Below are 12,773 nucleotides of genomic sequence, written 5' to 3'. Positions count from 1 at the left end.
CTTCTTGAAAAATAAACAACTGGCTCCTGAATGTAAACTGAATAAATAATGAAATGAAGGCAGAAATAAAAATGTTCTTTGAAACCGACGAGAATGAATACAAAATGTACCAGAATCTCTGGGACACATTTAAAGCAGTGTCTAGAGGGAAATTCATAGTGTTAAATGCCCACATGAGGAGCAAGGAAAGGTCTAAAATAAACACCCTATCATCAAAATTGAAAGAGTTAGAGGAGCAAGATCAAAAACCTCAAAAACTAGCATAAGACCATAAATAACTAAGATCAAAGCAGAACTGAAGGAGATAGAGACACACACACAAAAAAAAAACCCTTTAAATAATGAACAAATCCAGGAGCTGGTTTTTCAAAAAGATCAACAAAATAGACCACTAGCCATACTAATAAAAAAGAAAAGAGAGAAGAATTAAATAGATGCAATAAAAAATGATAAAGGGACATCACCACTGATTCCATTGAAATATAAACTACCATCAGAAGTTACTACAAACAACTCTATGCACACAAACAAGTAAATCTGGAAGAAATGGATAAATTCCTAGACACTTGCACTCTCCCAAGACTAAAAGAGGAAGAAGTTGAATCCCTGATTAGACCAATAACAAGGGTTGAAGCTGCGGCCACAATTAATAGCCTAGCAGCTAAAAAAAGCCCAGGTCCAGATGGGTTTACAGCGAAATTCTACCAGATGTACAAAGAGGAGCTGGTACCATTCCTTCTGAAACTATTCCAAACAATACAAAAAGAGGGAATTCTCCCCAACTCATTATATGAGACCAAAATCATCCTAATACCAAAACTGATCAGAGACACAATTAAAAAAAAAAAAAAAAGAAAAACTTAAGGCCGATATCCATGATGAACATCAACACAAAAATCTTCAATAAAATACTGGCAAACAGAATGCAACAGCAAATCAAAAAGCTTATTCATCACGATCAAGTAGGCTTCATCCCAGGAATGCAAGACTGGTTCAACATATGCAAGTCCATAAACGTAATCCATCACATAAACAGAGCCAAAGACAAAAACCACATGATTATCTCAATAGATGCAGAAAGGCCTTTGACAAAATTCAACAGCCGTTTATGCTAGAAACCCTCAATAAACTAGGTATAGAGGGTACATATCACAAAATAATAAAAGCTATTTACAACAAACCCACAGCCAATATCATATTGAATGGCCAAAAACTGGAAGCATTCCCTTTGAAATCTGGCACTAGAAAAGGGTGCCCTCTGTCACCACTCCTATTCAATATAGTAATGGAAGTTCTAGCCAGAGCAATCAGGCAAAAAAAAAAAAAAAAAAAAAAAAGAAATAAAGGATATTCAATTAGGAAAAGAAGAAGCCAAATTGTCTCTATTTGCAGATGACATGATTGTATATTTAGAAGACCCCATCATCTCAGCCCAAAATCTCCTGAAACTGATAAGCAACTTCAGCAAAGTCTCAGGATACAAAATCAGTGTGCAGAAATCACAAGAATTTCTATACACCAATAACAAACAGAGCCAAATCAAAAGTGAACTCCCATTCACAATTGCTACAAAGAGAATAAAATACCTAGGAATACAACTAGCAAAGGATGTAAAGGACATCTTTGAGGAGAACTACAAATCTGCTGCTCAAGGAAATAAGAGAGGACACAAACAGATGGAAAAAAACATCTGATGCTCATGGTTGGGAAGAATCAACATTGTGAAAAAGGCCATACTACCCAAAGTAATTTATAGATTAAATGCTATCCCCATTTGGCTACCAATGACCTTCTTCACAGAACTGGAAAAACCCTCTTCAAACTTCATATGGAAGCAAAATAGATCCTGAATAGCCAGAACAATCCAAAGCAAAAAGAACAAAGCTGGAAGCATCATGCTGCCTGACTTCAAACTATACTACAAGGCCACAGTAATCAAAACAGCATGGTACTGGTACCAAAACAGAGATGCAGACCAATGGAACAGAACAGAGGTCTCAGAAGCAACTCCACACATCTAAAACCATCTGATCTTTGACAAACCTGGGGAAAAAAAAGCAAGGGGGAAGGATTCCATTTAATAAATGGTGCTGGGAAAATTGGCTAGCAATGTGCAAAAAGCAGAAAATGGAACCCTTCCTGACACCTTACACTAAAATTAACTCCAGCTGGATTAAAGATCTCAACATAACACCCAACACCAGAAAAAACCCTAGAAAACCTAGGCAAAAGCATTCAGTACATAGGCATAGGCAAGGACTTCATGACTGAAACATCAAAAGCAATGGCAACAAAAGCCAAAATAGACAAATGGGATCTAATTAAACTCCAGAGCTTCAGTACAACAAAAGAAACAATCATTAGAGCAAACCAGCAACCAACAGAATGGAAACAATTTTTGCAATCTACCCATTTGACAAAGGGCTAATATCCAGAATCTACAAAGAACTAAAACAGATTTACAAGAAAAAAAAAACAAACAACCCCATTCAAACGTGGGCAAAGGATATGAACAGACACTATAGAAGAAGACATTGATGAGGCCAACAAACATATAAAAAAATGCTCATCATCACTGCTCATTAGAGAAATGCAAATGAAAACCACATTGAGACACCATTTCACACCAGTTAGAATGGTGATCATTAAAATATCTGGAGACAACAGATGCTAGAGAGGATGTGGAGAAATAGGAACACTTTTACACTGTTGGTGGGAGTGTAAATTAGTTCAACTATTGTGGGAGACAGTGTAGCAATTCCTCAAGGACCTAGAAATAGAAATTCCATTTGACCCAGCAATCTCATTACTCAGTATATATCCAAAGAATTATAAATTTTTCTATTATAAAGACATATGCACATGTATCTTCATTGTGGCACTGTTTACCATACCAAAGACTTGGAACCAACCCAAATGTCCATCATTGATAGACTGGATAAAGAAAATGTGGTGCATATACATCATGGAATACTATGCAGCCATAAAAAACAATAAGTTCGTGTCCTTCATAGGGACATGGATGAATCTGGAAACCATCATTCTCAGCAAACTGACACAAGAACAGAAAAGCAAACACCATATGTTTTCCTTCATAGGCCGGTGTTGAACAATGAGAACACGTAGACACAGGGAGTGGAACATCACACACTGCATTCAGTTGGGGGGCTGGCTAGGGGAGGGACAACAAAGTTTGGGAGGCTGGGGAGGAATAATAAGGGGAGAAATAGCAGATACAGGTGATGGGAGGATGAAGGCAGCAAACCACCTTGCCATGTATGTACCTATGCAACAATCCTGCATGATCTGCACATGTACCCCAGAAACTAAAGTACAAAAAAAAAAGACCCAATTATTCGTGGGGTACAAGAAGCTCACTTCATATGCAATGTATATACATGTTTAAAGTAAATAATATAAAAACATATCGTGTAAACAATTTATGGTAGGTGTTGCTATATTAATATCACATAACATAGATTTTGGAACAAACAAAATTACCAGAGACAGAGAAGGACAATATATAAGGATAAAAGGGGCAGTCCAGGAAGAACATATAGGAATCCCATATGTTTATGTACAAAACGACATAGCTGATAAATAAATGACACAAAAGCCCATAGAACTAAAGGTTTAAATAGACAAATCCACGAGTTGGAGATTTCAACATCCTTCTATCAACAATTGATAGTCGGCTAAACAGGATATCAGAAGGGTATAGAAAAATTGAATGAAGTCACCATGCAATCCAGTCAATTCAAATTTTAAAGAACACTACACTCAACGACAGCAGAATACATACTCTCAAGTGCAAGGGAACACATAACAAGATAGACCATATCTTGGTCTTCCGTAAAATCAACTTCAGCAAATTTAAAACCATACAGAACAAGTTCCCTGACAATAATGGAATCAAACTAAAAGTAAATAAAAGAAAGAAAACAATAAAATACACAAACACTTGGAAACTAATCAACAGTTTTTTTTAAATCATTCACAGGTGAAGGAAAATTCAAGGAAAAGAAAAAGATTTTGAACATCACTAGTTACTAGGGAAATTCAAATGACAATCACCATGAAATATGACTGCACATCTATCAGAATGGCTAAAACATAATGTGTTGCAGATATCAAAAAACTAGACGACCTGCACAGCAGCCCCACCACCACCTTTTTGGCAGATGATTCATTTCAAGACCCCCAAAACTGTGGACAGTACCAGATCCTATATACATATATAGTTGACTCTTGGACAATATGGGCTTGAAGTGCATGCATCCACTGGTCTATAAATTTTCTTCTGCCTCTGCCATCCCTCAGATGGGAAGATCAATTATTCTATTGTGCCTCATTCTCAGCCTGTTCAATGTGAAGATGGCATGAATGATGATCTTTACGATGATCAACTTCTACTTAGAGAATAGTAAATAGTAAATATGAATACATTTTCTCCATTTTTTTTAGTAACACTTTATATAGTTACTTTATAGTAACATTGCAGTATATAATACATGTAAAAATTATGTGTTACTTGACTATTTATGTTAAGGCTTCTGGTCAACAGTAGCCTATTAGTAGTTAAGCTTTGAGAGAGTAAAATGTTACATGCGAGCATTTGATGCACAGATGTTGACACCTTTAACTTCCATGTTATTCTTGGGCTTACTATACCATATATCTTTTTTTGTTAATTTGATAACTAAGACTGGTACAAAGTAACTGACCTATAGGTAGCATATACATCATGAATACACTAAAGAAAGGTATAATCACATTTCAAGCAGGAAAAAATAGCAATAAAGCAAGATATCATCATGCTACTCAGAATGGCATGCAATTTAAAACTTATAAATTGTTTAATATTTTTGGACAACAGCATACTCCAACTAAAACCATAGACAGGGAAACTGAAGATGACGGAGGGGCTACTGTACATTGCTGCTGAGAACATAAAATGGTAAATTCATTCTAGGAAGTAACTTGGAAGCCTCTTACAAAACTAAAAACGTAACTACTATATGACCCAGCAATCGCATTCTTGGGCTATTATCCTAGAGAAATGAAAACTTATGTCATATAGTAGTCTGTACACAAATCTGTAGAAAATTTTTATCATGCACATAAAAGCCCAAACTGAAAACGTAATACATTATTCAATGGCTGGATGATTAAACTGTAATATGCCCATACCTCAAAATACTACACAGCAATAAAAAATAATAAACTCTTCATGGCTCTAGATGAATCTCCAGAGAATTATGCTGAGTGAAACAGCTAATCCCAAAAGTTTACCCACTGTATGACTGTGTGACTCCCATCTAAATAAAATTGTTGAACAAAAACCTATACAAATGGAAAAGAGATTATTAGTTGCCATGGATAATGGATTGGGGCAGGAGGAAAGTGTGTGTGGCTATTTAATAGTAACGAGAGGAATGCTGTCAGAATGGAATATTCTGTATCTTTGCTACAACAATGTAAAAATCCTGGTTGTGATATTGGATGGTAGTTTTATAAGATAATACTACTAGGGGAAATTAAGTAAAGGGCACATGTGATTTCTCTGTATTGGTTATTACAACTGTATACCAATATACAATTGTTTCAGAACAAAATGTTTGTAGAATAATATCAACAGATGTCTTAAACTGATAATGAATTAAGACATAATAAAAATAGTCTTGGCCCCTGAGCCAAAAACCTTTTATTTCCTTCAATTCTCTTTAATAAATTACTTTAGATGAAAGCAACTGAGGCAAGTTGAATAAAGAATGGGATTATTAAATACAAAATGAAAAACCAAAACAACAGAACCAAGTAAATGGTTTCGAACAAGTTTGAAAAAGGAATAGCTGATAGAAAAATAAGTAAAAGTCAAGAATGAGGATGAGGAGATAAAAGAAACAAAAAAGTGTGAGAATAAACATAAATATTGAATATCTGAATATTTAAAAAAGGGTTGTTTTATTATAATAGTTTCCTTAAAATGAAACGTCATGTAATATGTTGTGGTTATCATAAGGATTACAATTAACATATTATATGTTTAACACTCTACTTAGAATTGATACTAACTTAGTTTTAATTGCATACAAAAATTCTGTTCTTATTTCCGTCCCTCCTCCTCATTATGTTGTCATAGCAACAACTACATTTTATAAATTGTGTGCCCATTAACATAGATTTGTAATGATTGTATTTGTAATTATTTATTATTGATTTGCATTCATTTAAAAAAATCATATAAGACTAATTTACACTCCCACCAACAGTGTAAAAGCATTCCTATTTCTTCACATCCTCTCCGGCATCTATTGTCTCCTGATTGTTTAATGATCACCATTCTAACTGGTGTCAGACGGTGTTTCAAAGTGGTTTTGATTTGCATTTCTCTAATGACCAGTAATGATGAGCTTTCTTTCATATGTTTGTAGGTTGCATAAATGTCTTTGTTTGAGAACTGTCTGTTCATATACTTTGCCCACTTTTTGATGGGGTTGTTTTTTTCTCAGAAATTTGTTGAAATTGTTTGTAGATTCTGGATATTAACCCTGTGACAGATGGGTGGATTGCAAAAATTTTTTACCAATCTGATGTTTGCTCGTTCGCTCTAATGATAGTTTCTTTTGCTGTGCAGAAGCTTTTTAGTTTAATTAGATCCCAATAGTCTATTTTGGCTTTTATTTTCTTTGATTTTGGTGTTTTACTCTTTAAGTCTTTGCCCACAACTATGTCCTGAATGGTATTGCCTGCTTTCTTCTAGCATTTTTATGGTGTTAGGTCTTATGTTTAGATCTTTAATCCATCTGGAGTTAATTTTTGTATAATGTGTAAGGAAAGGATCCAGTTTCAGCTTTCTGCACATGGCTAGCCAGTTTTCCCAATACCGTTTATTAAATAGGGAATCTTTTCCCCATTGACTGTTTTTGTCAGGTTTGTCAAAGATCAGATGGCTGTAGATGTGTGGCATTACTTCTGAGGACTCTGCTCTGTTCCCTTGGTCTATATCTCTGTTTTGGTACCAGTACCATGCTGTTTTGATTACTGTAGCTTTGTAGTATACTTTGAAGTCAGGTAGCATGATGCCTCCAGCTTTGTTTTTGTTTGTTTGTTTGTTTGTTTTTTGTTTTTTGCTTAAGATTATATTGGCTATATGGGCTCTTTTTTGATTCCATATGAAGTTTAAGGTGTTTTTTTTCCAATTTTTTGAAGAAAGAATGGTAGCTTGATGGGGATAGCAGTGCATCTATAAATTACTTTGGGTAATATGGCCATTTTGACAATATTGATTCTTTCTAACCAGTGTGGCGATTCCTCAAGGATCTAGAACTAGAAATACAATTTTACCCAGCAATCCCATTACTTGGTATATACCCAAAAGATTGTAACTCCTTCTTTTATAAGGACACATGCACACATATGTTTATTGTGGTACTGTTCACAATAGCAAAGACTTGGAACAACCCAAATGCCCATCAATGATACTGGATCAAGAAAATGTGGCACATAGACACCATGGAATACTATGCAGTCATAAAAAAGGATGAGTTCATGTCCTTTGCAGGGACATGGATGAAGCTGCAAACCATCATTCTCAGCAAACTGACACAAGAACAGAAAACCAAACACTGCATGTTCTCAATGAGAACATGTGGACACAAGGAGGGGAACACCACACACTGGGAAATGTAGGGGAATGGGGGGGGGGGCTATGGAAGGAATAGCAGTGTGTGGGAGGATAGGGGAGGGATAGCATTAGAAGAAATACCTAATGTAGATGACAGGGTGATTGATGCAGCAAACCTATGGCACGTGTATACCTATATAACAAACCTGCATGTTCTGCACATGTACCCCAGAACTTAAAGTATAATAAAAAATACAGGAACCAAAAAAAGACTGAAAAACAAAAAATACATTAATATATTAGCCAGTTTAGATTTATGTCTATGTTTTACCTTTACTGAAGTTCTTTATTTCTTTCTAAGAGTCAAGGTACTGTCTGTGTTCTTTTATTTAAGCTTGAAGAACTCCCTTTAGCATTTTTTGTAGGATAGATCTGCTGGCAACTGATTAAATCGGCTTGTGTTAATCTTGGAGTATATAAGATATTTCAATATATTAATTTTGCCTTCATTTCTGAAGGACAGTCTGGCTGTAAATAAAATTCCAGGTTGACATAATTTCTTTCTTCTGTACTTTAAAAAGGTCATCCCATTCTTCTGGTCTCCATGGATTCCAATACAAATACATGGTTAATCTTATTAAGGATTCCTGTCTGTGATGAATTTCTCTCTCTTGCTGCTATCCAGACTTTTATAATATATCTTGGTGTGAATCTCTTTGCATTAATATGGGGTTCTTTGATCTTCTTTATGTTCTGATTTGTGTCTTTCATCAAATTTAGAAAGCTGTTAATCATTATTTCTTTAAATATTCTTTAATGCCTTGTTTCTGTCTCCTATTCTACCTTTATTTTTATTATGCATTAATCAGCATGCTTGATAGTGTCCCAGAGGCCTCTTGGACTCTATTTATTTTTCTTCAGTTTTATTCCTCAGACTGGATAATTTCCATTGACTTATCTTCAGATCCACTGATTATTTCGTTATATGCTCAAATATGCTACTGAAAAAGTCTAGTGAGTTTTTATTTCATTTACTGTAACTTTTTGCTCCAGAACTTTAGTTTATTTTTATAGGTTCAATTTTTTTTATTTTTCTGTATTTATGAATACATAATTCCCCCAACTTTCTTTAGCTTTCTTTCCATGGTTTCTTTCGGCTTGTTGAGAATATTTAAGACAATTGGTTTAAAGTCTTTGTCTAGTAAGCCCAATGTGTGTGCTTCCTTGGGGACGGGATCTAAAAATTTCTTTCTTCAGGGAAACATACTTTATTGTTTCTCTACATCTTTCATATTTTTTTGGCTAAAAATGGAAAATCTTAAATATTATAATGTGGTTACTCTGAAAATATGATTTTCCTTCACACGGTTTGTATTTACTGCTTGCTGTGGACTGTAGCTGTATGGTTATTTAGTGACTTTTCTAAATGATTTGGTAAGCTCTATCTGACATACGTTGTCTCTGAAATCTCTATCTAATTTTTGTGCATCTAGTGTTTGGGGGAGTTTATCTTGGACACCAGAAGCAGAGAGAGAAATAAGGGAGAGGAGTGGTGGTAGAAAAGGACAGGCACAAAAATAAAATAAATATTAAGAGAGAAAAATAGAAAGTAAAAACTCTATTCCTAGTCTTTGTACATTTGTCCCTTGCTGGGGGTGGTTGTGGAATATTCCTTCAGTGCTTAGTTAGAAGGTTTTAAGTTCTGCTTTAACATTTACTTTCTGCTTGCCTTGAACCTAGTGATTATCTGAAAGTGAAAGCTTAAGGTGTTGTGGGTATTTTTTGACTATGTGTTCTATCTTGGGCATGTATGTAGCATACTAAATTCCTTAGTACACACAGGCATTTTCATTTCCCTAATTTCTCAAATAAATTTTTTCTTCTTTGATTTTTCTCCTAGACTTTATATGCTCTATTGTTTGCCCCAAAATTAACCATTGCTCCAAGTAATCACAGCCTTTTATTTACCTAACGATATTTATTAAAAATGTTCATTGTTTTCCCCTAATGAGTTCCAACGAAGAAGAATCAAAGACAAACAACTTGCCATGTACGGAATAGTAGTAAGAATTTTAAAAAAAGAAAAGAAATCAAAACAGAGACCTTAGTTACCAAATATATTTCACCACTTAGAGAAGGGATTAAATGAGTCTCACAATTTTCCAGCTAATGAGATTGTAGAGTTATAATCTTAGTTGTGATGCTGGTGGAAAAGGAACACATGGTTACTGATATTCTTTTGCTATTTAAGCTTTAAAAGGCATTTACTTTAAAGCTCTTTTAATCTTCTATCTTTTCTATAGAAAATTAAGGCCTTGGATATTTAATATGTACATGCATTTATAAAATTTCCTGTAATTTTCATGTACATTGCATTTTCAGCACTGACAACAACCTTTTTAGAAACATTGATATGCCTTTTTAATTGAACCATCAGGAGACTTAGCTAAAGCTTCAAAGTCAAAAAGAACAAAATTAGGATTCAAACCTGAACTTTCTGATTTATCAGGATCTCCTTGCAATATTTAGTGATACTCTGTAGAAAACGATTTGGATTATTTTTGAAACCTGAGTTTGAATTGTATCAGTTTAAAATTGACAATCATATTCCTCATGTTAGTTTTAAAAGTGACAGGGAGTGATGAAAATCAAACCGGAATTCAACAAATGAAGTCTCTTCTAAAAGAAAGATTTAAACTTAAGTCAGTTATGTACTCAAGTCACTCTGATCTTCAAAAGTTTAGTCTTTAATGTTGCTTTGAACTACAAAGCAGTGTGTTTCCCATTTTATGATTTTTATTGGTCAGTACTTCAAATATTCAGCTAGGATAGACTATTCTTCAATTACTTCAATTACTATCTAAAGTATGTTAAAAGAAGTTCAGGTTCTAAGAAAAAAATAATTTGTAGAAACCCCATCAAATAACTAATATGTATGCATTGCTGTAAGACAGTAATTCATTCACATTTGTTTTAATTTTCTTCTACTTCCTGCCTGTTACTTAATCACATAAACGTTAGTGATTCAGAAATATTTAGATTATGTCCTAGAGGTAATAAATTTGTCATGCACTACATAATGACATTTTGGTCAACAATACCATATTTTTACTACACTTTTGCTATGTTCAGGTATGTTTACATATGCAAATACCATTGTGTTACTGTCTCCACCAGCACTGAGTACATAACATGCTGTACAGACCCAAGAGCAATAGGCTATGCCATATGGCTTGGGTCTGTAATAAGCTATACCATGTAGGTTTGTATAAGTATACTATAGGATGTCTGCACAATTAGGAAATAACCTAATGATGCATTTATCAAAATATATGCCTATTGTTAAGCCATGCATGGCTGTATACACATTTAGTAGGCATAAAATGACTACTTATCTCCTATATTTTTTGTCATATGTATTGATTTTTCTCTCCAAAAAACCCGAATCACAAAGAAACTATACTTCAATGTTAATTTCTACTTAAAAGTAGTTGAGGATATTCATACTATAAGGCATGGGGCAGAAATGTTTTTTATATGCAGAAGGTATGGTTTAATTATTATGAACCAGTATTCATTAAAAAAACTGAAAAAAACAGCACGAGAGCTTTGCAAAGCATACACAGGCTTCAATAGCTGAATCGATCAAGCAGGAAAAAAAAAGATATCAGAGACTGAAGATCAACTCAATGAAATAAAATGAGAAGGCAAGATTGAGAAAAAAGAGTGAAAGGAATGAACAAAGCTTCCAAGATATATTGGATTATGTGAAAAGACCTAATCTACATTTGATTGGTGTACGTGAACATGATGAGGAGAATGAATCCAAGCTGGAAAATATTCTTCAGGATATTATCCAGAAGAACTTCTCCAACCTAGCAAGGCAGGCCAACATTCAAATACAGGAAATACAGAGAATACCATAAAGATATTTCTCAAGAAGAGCAACCTCAAGGCACATAATCCTCAGATTCACCAGGGTTGAAATGAAGGAAAAAATGCTAAGGGCAGCCAGAGAGAAAAGTCGAGTTACCCAAAAAGGGAAGCCCAACAGACTGACAGTGGATCTCTCAATAGAAACCCTACAAACCAGAAGAGAGTTGGGACCAATATTCAACATCCTTAAAGAAAAAACTTTCATCACAGAATTTCATATCCAGTCAAACTAAGCTTCATAGTGAAGGAGAAACAAAATCCTTTATGGACAAGCAATTGCTGAGAGATTTCGTCACCACCAGGCCTGCCTTATAAGAGCTCCTCAAAGAAGCACTAAACATGGAAAGGAGCAGCCAGTACCAGCCACTCCAAAAGCATACCAATTGGTAAACATCATTGACACAATGAAAAAATGTGTCAACTAACAGGCAAAACATCCAGCTAGCATCAAAATGGCAGGATCAAATTCACACATAACAATATTAACCTTAAATGTAAATGGGCTAAATGCCCCAATCAAAAGACACAGACTGGCACATGGGATAAAAAGTCAAGACCCATCAGTGTGCAGTATTCAGGAGACTCATCTCACCTGCAAAGACAAACATAGACTCGAAATTCGGGGATAGAGGAAGATTTACCATGCAAATGGAGAGAAAAAAAAGGCAAGAGTTGCTATCCTAGTCTCTTTAAACTAACAAAGATCAAAAGAGAAAAAGAAAGGCATTATGTAATGGTAAAGGGATCAATGCAACAAGAAGAGCTAACTATCCTAAATATATATGCACCCAAAACAGGAGCACCCAGATACATAAAGCAAATTCTCAATGACCTAAGAAGAGACTTAGACTCCCTCACATTAATAGCAGGAGACTTTAACACTCCACTGTCAATATTAGACAGATCAATGAGACAGAAAATTAACAAGGATATCAAGGACTTGAACTCAGATCTGGACCAAGCAGAACTAATAGACATCTACACAACTCTGGGATTACAGGAATCCACCACCATACTTGGCTAATTTTTGTATTTTTAGTAGATACAGAGTTTCACCATGTTAGCCAGGCTGGTCTCGAACTCCTGACCTCAAGCGTCCAGCTGCCTCAGCCTGCCAACGTGCTGGCATTACAGGTATGAGCTTCCATGCCCGGCCTCCAGAATCCTCTTGTATCGCCATACCTTTTGATTACCACCTCATGAAGAAGAG

This window comes from Saimiri boliviensis, chromosome 16, assembly GCF_048565385.1.
Source record: "Saimiri boliviensis isolate mSaiBol1 chromosome 16, mSaiBol1.pri, whole genome shotgun sequence".
Taxonomy (NCBI): domain Eukaryota; kingdom Metazoa; phylum Chordata; class Mammalia; order Primates; family Cebidae; genus Saimiri; species Saimiri boliviensis.
The sequence above is the reverse complement of the archived record's forward strand: the minus strand, read 5'-3'. Positions refer to the sequence as shown.